General features: G+C 37.3%; 1 long non-coding RNA gene across 1 annotated transcript; it reads right to left on the bottom strand.

The window, feature by feature from the left end:
• Positions 1-3,616: 3,616 nt before the first annotated feature.
• LOC134738084 (uncharacterized) lies at positions 3,617-13,222 on the bottom strand. Its single transcript, XR_010123628.1, has 3 exons — positions 13,165-13,222; positions 6,348-6,411; positions 3,617-3,690 (listed from the first exon to the last, which is right to left on the bottom strand). It is a non-coding gene; the product is annotated as an uncharacterized LOC134738084 (long non-coding RNA).
• Between the last annotated feature and the right edge of the window lie 4,614 nt (positions 13,223-17,836).

The following is a 17,836-nucleotide window of genomic DNA, read 5'->3' as shown; positions in this document are numbered from 1 at the left end:
CCAGTCTGCATTCATTTGAATAACTTTTACGTTAAAACTAATTCAGATTAGCTTCACGTGGAATTTTGGACACTGAGCACACTTATTTTGAATATACACATCTGTATCAATATTTTTTGAAGACATGACCTAAATGATTCAGAAAGAAGTCTGATGAAGGAGAGAAATCATTAGCCATATAGTGTTATTTGATAAAAATGTGTGATGACTCTGAGGAAGTGACCCTGTGCTTCTCTTGTGTTACAAAAAGTGGCTCTACCTCACTCCAAGAATCTCAGGGTCTGGTGGTGTGAAAGTTGAGTTCCTTATTATTTATTTTTCTTCTTCAGAATTGGCACATTCATTGTCACACTGTATTAGCCAGGGTTCTCTATAGGGACAGAACTAATAGGATAGATGTATATATAATAGGGAGTTTATTAAGGAGTATTGGCTCACATGATCACAAGATAAGGTCCCACAATAGGCCGTCTGCAAGCTGAGGAGCAAGGAAGCCAGTCCAAGTCCCAAAACCTCAAAAGTAGGGAAGCTGGCAGTGAAGGCTTCAGTCTGTGGTCAAAGGTCCAAGAGTCCCAAAGCTGAAGAGCTTGGAGTCTGATGTTCAAGGACAGGAAGCATCCAGCATGGGAGAAAGATGGAGGCCAGAAGCCTCAGCCAGTCTATTCCTTCCATGTTCTTCTGCCTGCTTTTTATTATGGCTGCATTGGCAGCTGATTAGATTGTGTCCACCCAGATTGAGGGTGGGTCTGTGTCTCCTAGTCCACTGACTCAAATGTTAACCTCCTCTGCCAACACCCTCACAGACACAGCCAATAGCAATACTTTGCATCCTTCAATCCAATCAAGTTGACACTCGATATTAGCCATCACACACACACATCATCAGACCATACCTCTCAAAGTGCCTTTTGTATATGGGAAACTGTCCATTGAAGACTCTGGCACCTGGCTCACTCTCATTTACTCCACTACACCTCCTGTCATTATTCTTGGTGACTAAAACATTTATGAAAATGTCCCTGTCTTCTCAGCATGTTATATCTTCTTTTCTCTTCTTTCTTCCTTAGAACAAACTCACATATTTATGTTTTAAATATTAGAACCATCAACAAATTAATCACCTTAGAAACCACAATTTCAAATATTCTGTTGTCTCACCGTCTTACCACATTCAATTCATGGATTTAAATGCTCTTTGTCTATCCATTAACCTACCAGGGCCTCACTTTCTAATTTTTCCAGGCTAGGCTCCACGCTTCCACATTACAGCCGCTCCCTTGCCCATAACTTTAACTGCCTCTACTCCCCTCCCTTCCCCTCCCCTGCCCCCACCCCCTGCCCTCTCCCGCCCCATTCTGCCCTCCTCTTCCTGCCTCTTCTCTCCTCTGCCTCTCTGTTTCTGTTTCTTCTGGCAAATATCCTGTCCTAGCTAAAATCAACTCTCTCCTTAACTTTTCATCTGCATCCAGATAGCTGAGTGTTACTAGAGAAAAAGCATACAACCATACTGTGTGATTCCACTTTAAATTTAGGATCATGACTCAACAGAGCTATTGCTACTGATGGAATATTCCATTACGTTCTCTGTGAATTCATTTTCACATTTACAGAAACAACAATCTCATGTTTTCTCTGGCTTCTTCCAACTTCCAAAACTTCTTTTTCTAGAGACTTTAGGCCTCTTCTGTTTCTCATTCTCTGCACATCACTCATCCACATACTTAAAAGTAGATTCAATCAAGAAAGAATTATTTATGATTTGACACTGAATCAGAAAGAAGATATGTATTTGCTTCTCCTTTTCATTCTTCTCCTTTTCCTCCTCTTTCTCTTTCTTCTCCTTCTCCTTCTTACCAAACAAATAAACCAATTCCTCTTTTTGTGTTTTGTGTTTTATCGCACTACTTCTGAAGGACTTCATTACTTAATTTATTTTGCCTTCCCTGCACCATCAGTTTTTCCTTCTCTACCAGATAATTTCCCCTCTTATATAAACACAGACCTTCATACCAACCATAGGAAAACAAAGTATAACAAAACACTAACCTCCCTTTTCTCTTGGCCCACTTTCATCTCCATGTTACTTTTCTATGTCTTTATACTTTGTAAACTTTTTATACTATCTTGCTGGGTTGTAAGTGGCCCAGAGCTAGGCTCCTCTAAATTCTTCTCTATCTTATACTTCCTCTCAGATCATTTCAAACTATTTCAGGGCTTTAATACCACCTACATTTTACTGATCCTCAAATATCCAACTGCAGCCTGGACATCTTGCTCCCATTGCTAAACTCAAATTTAACAGTGTACTCACTACTGCTAGTTGGATTTCTACCAAGAATCTAATTGTTAATGTGGCAAAGACACTTGCTTCTGCCCCCACTTATACCCTAGAGTTTTTAACTCCAGCAAATGGCACCACATACAGTGATATGGAGTCATACTTGATTCCTAATTTTTTACCAAATACCAACTTGCAATCTCTTTTTAAGCCCAGTTGTCACCTCCAAAGTGTAACCTGAGTTCAAACACTTCTTACCATCTTTGGTGCTACCACCTTAGCCCAAACCACTCATGATCTCTCATTTTCCAGAAGATCCTAACTATCCTGTGTTCTGCACTCTGTATTACAGCTGGGAAAGTAAAAGTTCTAAAACACAAATCAGATCATCTTAAATATTTGTTTAAAGTCTTCTGATGATTTTTTAATTATAATCAAAATAAAACACAAATTAATTCCTGTCTCCAAACTGCACTTGTTATACTTTCAGCATTTCTTCTGAACGCATCCTTGAATCATTCTTATCTCAATTCTTCTGGTTTCCTCCCCAGTAACTGAAGGAATACAACTAAGTGATTGAAATTTCTATCTAAAGCTAGACAGATCAAACAATTTGTGGCAGATTATAGGTGACAACAAACATTTCCTATTTCTGACCTCATTCTATGATTTCCATTTTAAACTATCCATCTTTCAACTGACAGTTAAAAACTCCAGGATCCAAACAAGGCAAAACCACTTCCTTAGTTTGTGTTTTGTTTGAAATTTATTTACCAATTATGCATCCATTTGTTTCGGTTAGTCTTTTGCTAAATATATTATGTTTGACTTTCATATCTCTGATTCTAGTTGGGAAATTAAGCAACAAGAAGTAAAATAAAACCACTATAATCTGAATCATACATTTTTGTTTTTATTAAATGCTCTTGCAAATTCACTCTACTTAAGATACAACAGTAACTATTATTGTTATTTTCTTTAAAGTAGCTTAGCAGTTCCTGTAGTGTGCTGTTTAAATTCTGTTTTAACTCTTTTTCAAAGTGCAACGTCTCTATGAGATACATAACTGCTTGTAACAATTCGTTTGCAGAAATGATCTTATCCCTAATTGTTGTAACATGAAAACAACTTGGCTTCACCAATACGGGACACAAGCATTAATTATGATGACTGGGTGCATCTTACCGTATCGACACTCTTCCTCTTCTTAGCATGATTTACTTAGCATGATTTAGTGCACACTTGTGATATGCTAACTTTTATTTGGAAGGATGTTCTATTACAGTTCAATGACATGATTACAATCTCATTTACTCCATGGGAATGATTGTACTCCTCCTTCAAAACTCTTTCTTGCCCAATATTTCTTCTGACTCTCCCCTTCATTTTTCTGAAAATCAGCAGAAGAGTACCTTAAAGAACCGAGTGAAGATGGCTTTTAGACCGGGTCTTTTCAGATGATTGAGATTTAAAATTTCTTAAATAAATTTTAAAAATCATCATCAAAATTTCAAGTTCTTCTCAAGAAATTTTGAGTGAGGTTTATTTTATAATGTCACTTTATAGTAGACAAATGGTAAGGGGCATTGAATTTTTTCACTTCTGCTTTCCCTGGATGCTTTTATAAAGAAAGTAATATTGATGGCAAAATATTTACAAGGTTTAAATATAGTCTGTTTTGTAGAACAGCTTCGGGTGTCACCATTATGGTTGCAAGCCAGAAATACTTGGGAAAGGAGGAAAATACACAGAGTACAGAAGATTAGATAGAGGGAAATTAGTGTCAGATAAGGCAGAAGGTAATGCGGTTAGGCTTAGGGAAAAAACTAGGCCCACTCTCTTAGTATATTTCTTCTTAATTTTCTTATTTATTGCTATTATATAAAATTAACCTTCCCCCCAAGGGAGAGTGAAATCAGAAAAACAGATTTAGAAACTGGATAAAAATACATCAAGTGATACCCAAATGACCTTAATAATTTCCTAAAAGCATTCTTGACCTTACCTCCCACTAAAATAATATATTTTAAATTTAATAGTTTAGAATAGGGTAGGAGGATTTATTAAACAGGAAAGAAATAAATTTTCTATAGGAGACTTGAGTTTGTAATGTAGCAGAGATCAGTGACAAGAGAAATGGCTAAAACAATATACATTGTGATTGAACTTTAAAAGAAAGGAAAGAAACCAACACCGGAAAATGTGTTGCTATGAATATAGAATCTCTATTTATTCTGACTCTCTAGAACGCCTTCTTTCCTTAGCTAAAACTCGATGCAACAAACACACTAGCATTGCCTATGTCCTGGGGCAAAAAAGGATTATGACATTGGATTCTTTTCCCTGATAGGGATTCCTGAGAGACAGGGAATTAAAATCCAACCAAATTTTATAATACCAAGGGCTTCCCCCAGTGGATTATATTCGTTATTCAAGTCATTTGTTCACAGGAAGGAACACTTTATCTATACTCAGTTACACTGGTTTGCTGGAATCATTTCCATTTAAGTCTGAAATATGGCAGAAGTTAAAGATTCTGTATAGTTTCTCTGAATAGTACCCAACACAAAGCCAGGTACAAGGGTCCTTTTTAACACCAATCCAAAGCAGGAACAGTACCTTTAGAAAGCTAAGAGAATCTTTTCTCATGCAGCAAGAGGCAGATTCTAAAGGGAGAGTGAGCTTTTCTCTTTTACAACATGTTAGAGCTTGTATGCTGTAAAGTACAAGTCCCTGTATAAAATGAAAATCAGCCTTGTTTACTGGCTGCCAAGAAGATGTTAGATGTGGGCATTGAGAGTGTGTTTTAGCTTTCTTTCTCCTTGGGACCTAGCAAATTATAACATTTGTGAAGATTAACACCTAGTCTTTATATAACACTTCAAAAATTTCTATAATGCTTTCATAATTATCACTGTCTTGTCACTCATCAGGCAAAATGAATAACATTTTAATATGTAATTGAGAAAGACACTGAAAATGGAAAGGGGGAATTCTTAGAAATGGCCCTAATTTTACCACTGCCAGGTCAACTACTCATAATAGTTATTATTTATTAAGTAGCTACCAGGTGCTGAGTACTGTGCAAGGACTTTAGAAGCACTGTTTCATTAATTCTTACAATAAGCCCGAGAGACCAAGGAATAGCCACCCCTCTAATTGGAGAGTCCAACGCAGTTATTACAACAGAGTAAGTGCTCAATGTTTTGATGTATGAATAAACACTTTTCATGATTATCTTTGCTTTCATTCAGCTTACAAATTAAAATCTAAGGCTTAGAGACATTAAATAACTCATTTTACTTAGTAGGTTAGCCTGAGGCTTAGAGACATTAAATAACTCATTTTACTTAGTAGGTTAGCCTGGAATTGAATTCATGTCCATTTGACTTCAAGGATAATTTTCTTGGTTATAAAGGCTTTACCTAAAGTTCATGAAATTTAATGGCAAAGTTTAGACTAGAACTTATGTGCACTGACACTCATTGAAATTTTCCTCTATATCTTGCCTCACATGACAAAAGAACCCTTGTCTTTTAGCTCTTCAGACAAAGATTTTTCTTACTTCCATGTAATATGAATTTTACAAAGTCTCATTGATTTAAATAACCTGGAGAACAGGAGAAGGCTGGTATAAAAGTGGACATTTTAAATTAAAGAATTTTAAATAATTAAAAAGAAAGTCATTTTATTTTTTGATTATGTGAAATAATTAACACTAAGTGTTTCCTGATGAAGCCTTCCTTTTCTGGCTCAAATGGGAAAATTAAACTTTATTTCATTTAGCAGTATTTTGGGATCAGAGACAGACTGGGGGCAGGTTGCTGGATATCTCACTGCTACTAGTCCATAAGGGGCACTAATATATCACTGATATAAATCAAAAACATAAGTACAGCTAACAGGTTTTCACATATAATTCCTTGTAACTGATAAAACATAAATTGGTTCTGCTATAATTGATTACATATCATCTTTTAAATCAATTTTTTTAAGTTCCATGGTAAATATATCTGTACTAAAAAACAATTTGGCATTCCCACATAAATTGTATGGAAAAGACACATACCCTCAACCCTGAGGTCAATCAGCTGGTGGCTTCCTACAGTTGGCAGTCAGAAGCAGTTAAAATTCTGAAAGCAAATGAGACACATTACAGTGCTGTCTACTGGAGTGAGTGGCAATTTCACTATCTAGATTTAAGAGCCTTAAATAAAAATAAGCTATTTCAGAAGATCACATTCAGTCATTCAACAAATTGATATTGCTCATAGGCACACATATATTGCTGCATACTGTGCATGAGGGGTCACTGGTGAAGAAAAGCTATGAGAGATTTCACCAGAGAAATTAGTTTCATCTCATTGAATACATGTTGAAGCAACATGTAAAAATCAATGATATGGAAGAAGATCAAGATATTTCCCTGTCCAGATCATCTGCATTGCCTCATATAGTGCAGGTTCACATTAAAACAATTGATATTTTCAAGCATGTAGAACACGAGCTTTTAAATAAGCCTCCTTTGTTGTTTGTTATTGGAGGCTGCTTTAGGAATGGCTATGAAGAAAAAGAAGTGTCTTTGTTTCCTGTCAGTGCTGGAGCAAGTTACTACAAATTTAGTGGCTTAAAAAATTATTGTCTTTAAGTTTCTAGAGGTCAGAAGTCTAAAATTGGTTTCGTGGGACAAAAGTCAAGGTGTCAGCAGGGTTGGTTCTTGCAGGAGGCTCTGAGGGGAGAATCCATTTCTTTCTCTTTTCCAGCTACTAGTTGTTGTCTTCATTCCTCGGTTTCTGGATTCTTCCTCTCATCACTCCAGCCTTTTGCTTCCATCATCACATCTTCTATTTGTATTTCTGATTTAACTTCCTCTCTCTCATCAGGATGCTTGTGATTCCATTGGCTCTCTCCAGTTAATCCAGAAGTAGCTCCCCATCTGAAGATTCTTAGCCATATCTGCAAAGCCCAGAGGGTTAGGGTTATCTCTAGAGAATAACACATAGCCCCACTCACACACACAAAGTGAGCATCTTTCAATACTAAAGCAATCATTTTGCAATATGAAAGCAACCATTTGCACATATTCTCAGAGAAACAAAACAGTGACCAAATCAAAAAGTGAACCCTGACAGGATCAAAGGTGTCATAGTTTTCAGTGGGTACTGTGATCAGACACTTAGCTCAGAGAAGTCCTTACCCCACTGTATTTGGAGAAATAGCAGAACACATAAACCAAGACAATTTCTTAGATATAGTCTTCAAAGAAAAGAGAATACGTGTGTTAAAATCCTAAACAAATACTATTTTCTAACTAGTATGGTGTGCTGTAACATTCTTTTGTACTTCTTTTAGCTAGGTTGCTTCTGCCGCTGTCAAAGAGACTAGGAGGGTGCATTATGGTGACATCTCAGAGTATACCTACATAACACTATTTCTCATCATCTTTAACAGATAGCATTGGTCAGTGGTCCTCTCAAAAATTAAGACTTGCCTCACAGAAGAACAGGTTTGATTCCTTTACAAAGCTCAGCAACTTTCTGGGTAAGTAAATGTTTCTCATTTGTTCCTATAATTGTTGTAATATGAGGCCACCTACCTCCACTGGATTTTCACTGTGCTTTTCTCTTTTCCATCTCTTTTTAAGGTATCATAGGACCTACTCATTCTCTGGAGATTTCATTACCTACTAGTTGCAAGTTAAAAGCTCCCACTGAGTAATACTTTTCCAACTGTGTTCCATGGCTATGAAGTTTAATAAGGTGGTTTTCCTTAGCCATGGGGAGAAATATGTATTTTTCTTTTCAAATGGAAATGTCTTTGTTACTGTTTGCTGCTCTGAAAAGTTAAAACAAAACTGTGGTCATTTTCTTTCTTCCTTCCCTTATTCATATTTCCCTTTTCATGGAGTGAGGCATATAGAATTAGGAATAATATTGTAATTCCTTTTGGAAACAAAAAACAACATGCTTTCTATTAGAATTTATTGCATTTTTATACATTTTTTTTTAAAGTTAAACAAAGTAACCCCTGGAGGCTCAAGTCTCTCTATTCATAATTGTAGGAAACCTGAGCTGGAGGACCAGCTTTCCCTGAGAGTATGCCTATTTTTGATTTGGTCATTGTTTTGTTTCTCTGAAAATATGTGCAAAATGGTTGCTTTAGTATTTAAAGATTCTCACTTTGGGTGAGAGAGTGTGGATATGTGTTATTCTCTAGAGATAACCCTAAAAAGTCATACAGCAGTTTTGGAGCTAAGGCGGGCAGATCACGAGGTCAGGAAATCAAGACCATCCTGGCCAACATGGTGAAACCCTATCTCTACTAAAAGTACAAAAATTAGCCAGGTGTGGTGGTGCAGACCTGTTTTCCCAGCTACTTGGGAGACTGAGGTAGGAGAATTGCTTAAACTGGGGAGGCAGAGGTTGCAGTGAGCCGAGATCATGCCACTGCACTCCAGCCTGGTGACAGAGCAAGACCCAGTCTCAAAAAAAAAAAAAAAAAAGTCATACAGTCTGTTCTACGCTCTGAATGCATTGAGTTTGCACGTTGGTGTGAAGTGGTTAATAACAATTATATACCACCTTTCATTGAAATTAGCCTTATTATTAAGATCTTGTACTTTCACATAATATTAATCAAAATGATCGAGCATTGCTGTAATAAAAACACACCAGCTTATTATTGTATTTCTTCACTTATTGGCTCATTTATTTATTTGTTTCTCTGTTTGCACATTTATTCTGAAATGCATGTGCTTTTTCCTTTTCCATCTATAATTAATACTACTAGGAATCAAGAGGCTAGGTTTGTAGACTAGGCTCTGCAATGGATTTATAATAATAAGATTTTATCCCCCACCAAACAAAGGAAAAAATAATAATTTGTTATTTGTTTTCCTCAGCTATACCGTGAGATTGGTATCTAGTCTACACAACTTTTAGAGTTGACCTGATAGTGGAATTCACCATTAAACCAATCTGAAGAATGTAAAGGGTGTAATGGTATGGGCCTATCATGTCTGAATTTACGAAAGCCCAGATAGGGTATTAGGGACTGTAAAGATATTTATTTATTCCCCCAAATAATTATATAACATAGGTGCTATATTATTCTCATGTTTCTGATGAGATACAGGGGCACAGACAATTTAAATAATTAGGCTGCAGTACACTGGTGAGTAAATGAGTGATTCACAATGCAGACAGGGATCTATCAGAATCCCAAGTTGAAGTCCACTTCCCCCCATCATATACCAGCAGTAGAATTTCTGTAGTTTTAAAAGTACTGTGCTATCTGCCTATTTCGCAGATATCTGTTTTTCTTGCCAGATCTGGAGATGGTGACACCATTGACAGACCAGTTAAATAGCAAGGTACTATTCTTTGGAGTGATTTAATTTTGCTGCCCATTGGGGTCACTGCAGAGTCTTTGCCTCTTTATGCTGTTTGAGGCTAGATCAAAAGCATGAATGGTATCTAGTGAGCTTCTCTCATTTTTGAGTGTACACAGAAATTTAGCAATGATACACATGGAACAGGAAGATATTAATGATTGTCTAAGTAGTTGGACTGGCCTGCTGAACCCATCTTATGATCAATATCTTTATGATACAACAGTAGAGCAGATGAGGCTAGGTTCTTCCTTGTCTATACTCTTCACCAGTCCGTAAGCCCAGTTAAGGGCAGGGATTTTGTCCCTTGCAGTCACCATTCCCCAAAGACTAGAGCAATAGCTGGAATGATGCGTATTACTAACCAAGTGGAATAAATATCCACCTTTTCAATCTGAATCATTTTTCTCCCTTTCCCGATATCTTGGCCCCCATGGTACAAATATCACACTGACTACTAAAAGCTATTTATTGCTTTTCTTTACAATTTATTTTTCTCATTAGGTTGTAAATTATCTGAAAGGAGAGATGGCATCTTATTCATATTTTTATCTGAAGTATCCTGCAGTGAGTCTGTAATAAATATTTGTTCTCCATAAACATTTGTAGAATTAATTTAAAAATGAATAGATTATTTCAATTCTGCACAAAATTTCAAGCACCTTTAATTTTCTGCTCATTTTGTAGACACTAGAGAAGGTCTTTGGTTTCAAGGAGTTTGTAATTGAGTTTGAAGTCTAATATACAGCTTCATGGGCTATTAGGTTATTGTCTCTTGCCTTCTTACCTACTCTTCTATTTTTTGCTTTGTGATGTTTGGAATATGACTTTACAAAATAAATTTATTTTTACCACCTGGCTTCTTGGTTTCACTGCCCAAAGGGGTTTTTAGAGAAAGTGGAAGGCAGGAAGATGAAGAAAAAACAAAACTTCCCTCTTCCAGCTTGCTAGCTGCTCCTAGCTATATGGCCCCAGAAGAGCTTGTCAGGGTAGCCCCTGCAATTGGCTTCAGCCTCTAGTTTCTTCCAGCACACACAAAAGTAGTAACTTGCTGTATTCCCTCAGAGGTGACACCTGCAAAAGTGTTTCTGTTCCTTGGACTTCTGTGCTGTGCTTTGCAGGGCTCCTCCTCTGAGCTTCTAGTTTCTGAAAACTGCAACTCCAAATCAGTAGCTTAATAGACAGCCATTGAAAGTAGACGCAACCATGGTTGATTCTTGTAAAGAGAAGTGAAGCAAAATGTGGCTTTGTTCATTTATATTTTATTTTACTTAGAAAGGCTTTATTTGATCTATATGCCTTGTGCCAAGAACCAGGAATAAGAAGATTTGATGATAGCTCTTCAAGAAACCTTAAGCCTAGTAGAAGATTCAGACATTAAAAATAGGTATATTAGATGGTATTTTGTGGTGTGCTGGGGATGATTACAACAAAACATGATGGCATATTTTATTAGGAAAATTTCTACAATCCCTCAATTAATAAAAGTTTGTTTTGTAGTGCCCCAAACTTCTATTTCAAAATATTAGACACAAAAATGACAAAACTACTCTTGTCCTTGTTTACAATGTCTTCTCTATTAAAGATTAAAATTTTTTTGCTGAATATTTTGTCCCAGTCCAAAATTTAATGGTTCAACATTCACTATTTTGGTGCCTCCTTTATGGACAATAAAAATGTTCATAATTATACATTATAAAAATGTTTTATTGCATTTCTCTTACTTTTACTCTGCCTAGCATTTTCCCCACCAAACTCAAAAACAATTCAAAATACATCTAAGACTTTGCTTTGTGACAGTAGGGAGATAATTTCCCACTGTTTTATTAGAGGACTTTGTTCTTCTCTATGACCTTGAAGTCAAGAGGCATCATTTCTCATTTTGCAGCATGCCATGGGGACTTGACCAAAACCCAGAGTCTCGCAGAGGTCAATGGGTTCACCATGCTTGCCAGAGCAATGCCTGGCCGGAAGAAGGATGATAAATGGGTACAAAATAGAAACCATTTTTAATGTTCTAATTTGTTAAATAGGTTATTAGAAAAAAAGAACAATCTAGCAGGAGTTGACATTACAAATATCAGATTCTGGTGATTCTTTATATTTGATCTTTTCTGCTGAACATGCATGGAACTGATAAATTTTGTGTGTGTGTGTGAAAAGTTCCTCTAATAAACTTTTCATCTCTTATTTTAAGCAGCAATTTCCATTTGTAAATTTATCTTCTAAGTTTTCATCATTTTGTCAGTCATGTAACAGTAATTTCTTAAAGTCCCTTCCTTGGAGTTTCTTGAATGCATTTAAATATTATTTTGAAAATATATTTAATTTGCCTAAATGTGGTATGGATGAAAACTGTGATGGTCATTTATTTTGAAAATCTTTAATAAATTAGAAATATTATTTAATTTAAAATTCTGTTTTTAATCTTTTAAAACAATTTAAAGGTTTTTTTGTTTTGTTTTTTAAGAAACAGAAGGTACTTGTGTGGATTTGTTATGTGTGCATATTGTGTGATGCTGAAGTTTGGGGCATGAATCCTGTCACCCAGGAAGTGAGCATAGTACCGACAGGTAGTTTTTCGACACACATCCCACTCCCTCCCTTCCTCCTCGCTCTAGTAGTCCAGTAGTCTGTTCCCATATTTATGTCCATGAGTCCCCAATGTTTAGATTCCACTTGTAAGTGAGAAAATGTGATCTTTGGTTTTCTGTTTCTTCGTTAATTTGCTTAGGATTATGGCCTCCAACTGCATCCATGTTGCTGTAAATGATGTGACTTCATTCTTTTTTTATGTCTGTGTAATATTCCATCATATATATGTACATTTTCTTTATCCAATCTACCATTGACCTGTGCCTGGGTTGATTCCATGTCTTTGCTATTGTGAATAGTGCAGTGATGAACATACTAGTGCATTTGTCTTTTTGGTAGAATTATTTATTTACCTTTGGTAACATACTCAGTAATGGGACTGCTGGGTTGAATGGCAGCTCTGTTTCAAGCTCTTTGAGAAATTTCCAGACTTATTTCTACAGTGACTGAACCAATTTATATTCCCAACAACAGTGCACAAGTGTTCCTTTTTCCCTGTAACCTTGCCAGCATCTGTTGGTTTTTGCTTTTTAGTAACAGTCATTCTGACTGGTGTGAGATGGTATCTCATTGTGGTTTTAATTTGCCTTTCTCTGATGATTAGTGATGTTAAGCATGTTTTCATGTTTTTTGGCCACTTGTATGTCTTCTTTTGAGAAATGTCCATTGACCACATGCTCAGTCATAAAGTATGTCTCAATAAATTTTTAAAAAATCATGTCAAGTACACTCTTAGACCACAGTTCAATAAACATGTAAATCAATATTAAGATCTCTCAAAGCTACAGAAATGCATGGAAATTAAGCAACTTACTGCTGAATAACTCCTGGGTAAACATTGAAATTAAGGCAGAAATAAAAAAAATTCTTTGAAATTAATTACAGTATGAGTACAACTTACCAAAATGTCTGGGATGCAGCCAAAGCATTGTTAAAAGGAAAGTTTATAGCCATACATGCCTTCTTCAAGAAGTTAGAAAAATCTCAAATCTCAAATTAATAATCTAACTTTGCACCTAAAGGAAAGAACAGAAAAACAAACCAACACCAAAGCTAGAAGAAAAAAATGAAATAATTAAATTATAGAAGAACTTAATAAAATTGAGATACAAAAATTCATACAAAAGATCAATGAAACCAATAGTTTGTTCTTTGAAAGAATAAATATGATTGATAGACCCTAGCTAGAGAAAATCAAAATAAGCACAAACATAAACTACAAAGCTGATACTACAATTGATACCACAGAAATGCAAAAGATCCTCAGAGACTATCAACAACTCTATGCACACAAATTAGAAAATGTAGAGGAAACAGATGAGTTCCTGGAAGCATACAATCTCTCAAAACTGAATTAGGAAGAGATCGAAACCCCAAATAGACCAGTATCAACTTCTGAAATTAAATCAGTAATAAAGAACCTACCAACCAAAATAAGCCCTGGACCAGATAGATGCACAGCCAAATTCTACCAAATGTATAAAGTAGAACTAATCCTAATCCTACTGAAACTATTCCAAAACATCAAGGAGGAGGGGCTCCTCTCTAACTCATTCTATGAAGCTAGCATCAGTCTGCTACCAAAATCTAGCAGAGAAACAACAACAAAAAAGTAAACATCAGGCCAATATCTCTAATGAACATAGATTCACAAATCCTCAACAAAGTATCAGCAAACCAAATCCAGTGGCACATGAAAAAGTTAATACAGCATGATGAAGTAAGCTTTATTTTTGGGATGCAGGGTTGGTTCAACATATACAAATCAATAAATGTGATTCACCACATAAACAGAATTAAAAGCTAAAACCATATGACCATCTCAATAGACACAGATAAAGGTTTCAAAAAAATCCAAAATCCCTTCATAATAAAAATCCTCAACAGACTAGACTTCAAAGGAACATACCTAAAAGTAATAAGAGCCATCTATGACAAACCCACAGCCAACATCATATTGAATGAGCAAAAGCTTGAACTACTCCCATTAAAAACTAAACAAGACAAGGATGCCCACTCTCAACACTCTTATTCAATATACTACTGGGAGTCCTAGCCAGAAGAATGAGGCAAGAGAAAGAAATAAAGGGCATCCAAATATGAAAAGAGGAAGTCAAGCTGTCTCTCTTCACTGAGATATGATTCTATACCTAGAAAATCTTAGACTCAGTAGTGAGGTAAAATGGCCAAATAGGAACAGCTCCAGTCTGCAGCTCCCAGGGAGACCAATGCAGAAGATGAATGATTTCTGCATTTCCAACTGAGGTACCCAGCTCATGTCACTGGGACTGGTTTGACAGTGGGTGCAGCACCCGGAGGATAAGCAGAAGCAGGGTGGGGCATCGCTTCACCAAGGAAATGCAAAGGGCCTGGGTCCTCCCTCCCCCAGCCAAGGGAAGCCATGGTGGACTGCACTATCTGGCCCAGATACTAAGTTTTTCCCATGGTCTTCACAACCCGCAGACCAAGAGATTCCCTTGGGTGCCTATACCACCAGGGCCCTGGGTTTCAAGCACAAAACTGGGCAGCCATTTTGGCAGACACTGAGCTAGCCACAGGAGTTTTTTTCATACCCCAGTGGAGCCTAGAATGCCAGTGAGACAGAACTGTTCACTCCCCTGGAAAGGGGGCTGAAGCCAGGGAGCTAAGTGGTCTTGCTCAGAGGGTCCCACCCCCATGGAATCCAGCAAGCTAAGATCCAATGGCTTCAAATTCTCACTGCCAGCACAGCAATTAGAAGTCGATCTGGGGTGCTCGAGCTTGGTGGGAGGAGGGGCATCCACCTTTACTGAGAGTTGAGTAGGCGATTTTCCTCTCACAGTATTAAGGAAGCCTCCAGGAAGTTCAGACTGTGCGGAATCCACCGCAGCATGTCAGTGGCCAGACTGCCTCTCTCCATTCTCTGAAAGAAAGGCAGCAGCCCCAGTCAGGGACTTATAGATAAATCTCCCATCTCCTAGGAACAGAGCACCTGGGGGAAGGGGTGGCTGTGGGTATAGCTTCAGAAGACTTAATTGTTCCTGCCTGCCAGCTCTGAAGAGAGCAGCAGATCTCCCAGCACCATGCTTGAGCTCTGCTAAGAGACAGACTGCCTCCCCAAGTGGGTCCCTGATCCCTCTGCCTTCTGACTGAGAGACACCTCCCATCAGGGGTCGACAGACACCTCATACAGGAGAGCTCCAGTTGGCATCTGGCGAGTACCCCTCTGGGATGAGGCTTCCAGAGGAAGGAGCAGGCAGCAACCTTTGCTGTTCTGCAGCCTGCTGGTGATACCCAGGCAAGCAAACTCCAGCAGACCTGCAGAAGAGGGGCCTGACTGTTAAAAAGCAATAACATCAACATCACCAAAAAGGATGCCCACACAAAAACCCCATCCAAAGGTCATCAGCATCAAAGATTAAAGGTACATAAATTCACAAGGATGAGGAAAAACCAGTGCAAAAATGTTGAACATTCTAAAAACCAGAATGCCTCTTCTCCTCCAAAGAATCACAAACCCCCAACAGCAAGGGCACAAAACTGGAAGGAGAATGATTTGACAAATTGACAAAAGTAGGCTTCAGACAGCAGGTAATAATAAACTCCTCTGAGCTAAAGGAGCATGTTCTAACCCAATGCAAGGAAGCTAAGAAGCTTGAAAAAAGGTTATAGGAACTGCTAACAAGAATAACCAGTTTAGAGAAGAATATAAATGACCTGATGGAGCTGAAAAACACAGCATGAGAACTTCGTGAAGCATACACAAGTATCAATAGCCAAATCAATGAAGTGGAGAAAAGGATATCAGAGACTGCAGATCAACCTAATGAAATAAAGCATGAAGAAAAGATAAGAGAAAAAGGAATGAAAAGGAATGAACAAAGCCTCTAAGAAATATGGGACTATGTGAAAAACAAACAAACAAACCAACCTACAATTGATTAGTGTACCTGAAAGTGATGGGGAGAAGGGAACCAAGTTGAAAAACACACTTCAGGGTATTACCCAGGAGAACGTCCCCAACCTACCAAGACAGGCCAACATTCAAATTCAGGAAATACAGAGAACACCACAAAGATATCCTCAAGAAGAGCAACCCCAAGACACATAATTTTCAGATTCACCAAGGTAGAAATGAAGGAAAAAATGTTAAGAGAAGCCAGAGAGAAAGGTCAGGTTTCCTACAAAGGGAAGCCCATCAGACTAACAGTGGATCTCTCTGCAGATACCCTACAAGCCAGAAGAGAGTGGAGCCAATACTCAGCATTCTTAAAGAAAAGAATTTTCAACCCAGAATTTCATATCCAGCCAAACTAAGCTTCATAAGCAAAGGAGAAATAAAATCCTTTACAGACAAGCAAATGCTAATGGATTTTGTCACCACCAGGCCTTCCTTACAAGAGTTCCTGAAGGAAGCACTAAATATGGAAAGGAAAAACCAGTACCAGCCACTGCAAAAACATACCAAAATATAAAGAGCAATGGCACTATGAAGAAACTGCATCAACTAATGTCAAAATAATCAGCTGGCATCATGATGACAAGATGAAATTCACACATAACGATATTAACCTTAAATCTACAGAACTCTCCACCTCATTTCAACAGAATACAGATTCTTTTCAGGACCACATCACTCATTCTAAAATGGGTCACATAATTGGAAGCAAAACACTTCACAGCAAATGCAAAATAACAAAAATTATACAAAACAGTCTCTCAGAACACAGTGCAATCAAGTTAGAACTCAGGATTAAGAAACTCACCCCAAACCGCATGACTACATCGAAACAGAGCAACCTGCTCCTGAATGACTACTGAGTAAATAATGAAGTTAAGCCAGAAATAAATAAGTTCCTTGAAGCTAATTAGAACAAAGACACAAAGTACCAGAATCTATGGGACACAGCTAAAGAACTGTTCAGAGGGAAATTTATAGCACTAAATGCCCACATCAGAAAGCGGGAAAGATCTAAAATCGACACCCTAACATCACAATTAAAAGAATTAGAGAAGCAAGAGCAAACAAATTCAAAAGCTAGAAGAAGACAAGAAATAACTAAGATCAGAGCAGAATTGAAGGAGATAGAGACACGGAAAACCCTTCAAAAAATCAATGAATCTAGGAGCTGGTTTATTGAAAAGATTAACATAATAGAAAGACCACTAGTGAGACTAATAAAGAAGAAAAGAGGGAAGAATCAAATAGACACAATAAAAAATAATAAAGAGAATATCACAACTGACCCCACAGAAATACAAACTACCACCAGAGAATACTATAAACAGCTCTACGCAAATAAACTAGAAAATCAGGAAGAAATGAATAAATTCCTGGACACATATACCCTCCCAATACTAAACCAGGAAGAAGTCAAATCCCTGAATAGATCAATAACAAGTTCTGAAATTGAGGCAGTAATTAACAGCCTACCAACCAAAAAAAGCCCAGGACCAGATGGATTCACAGCTACATTCTACCAGAGGTACAAAGAGGAGCTGCTAGCATTCCGTCTGAAACTATCCAAAGAGTAGCAAAAGAGGGACTTCTCCCTAACTCATTTTATGAGACCAGCATCATCCTGATCCCAAAA

Source organism: Pongo pygmaeus, chromosome 15 (assembly GCF_028885625.2).
Source record: "Pongo pygmaeus isolate AG05252 chromosome 15, NHGRI_mPonPyg2-v2.0_pri, whole genome shotgun sequence".
Classification (NCBI taxonomy): domain Eukaryota; kingdom Metazoa; phylum Chordata; class Mammalia; order Primates; family Hominidae; genus Pongo; species Pongo pygmaeus.
This window is presented reverse-complemented; position numbering and strand designations above follow the sequence as displayed.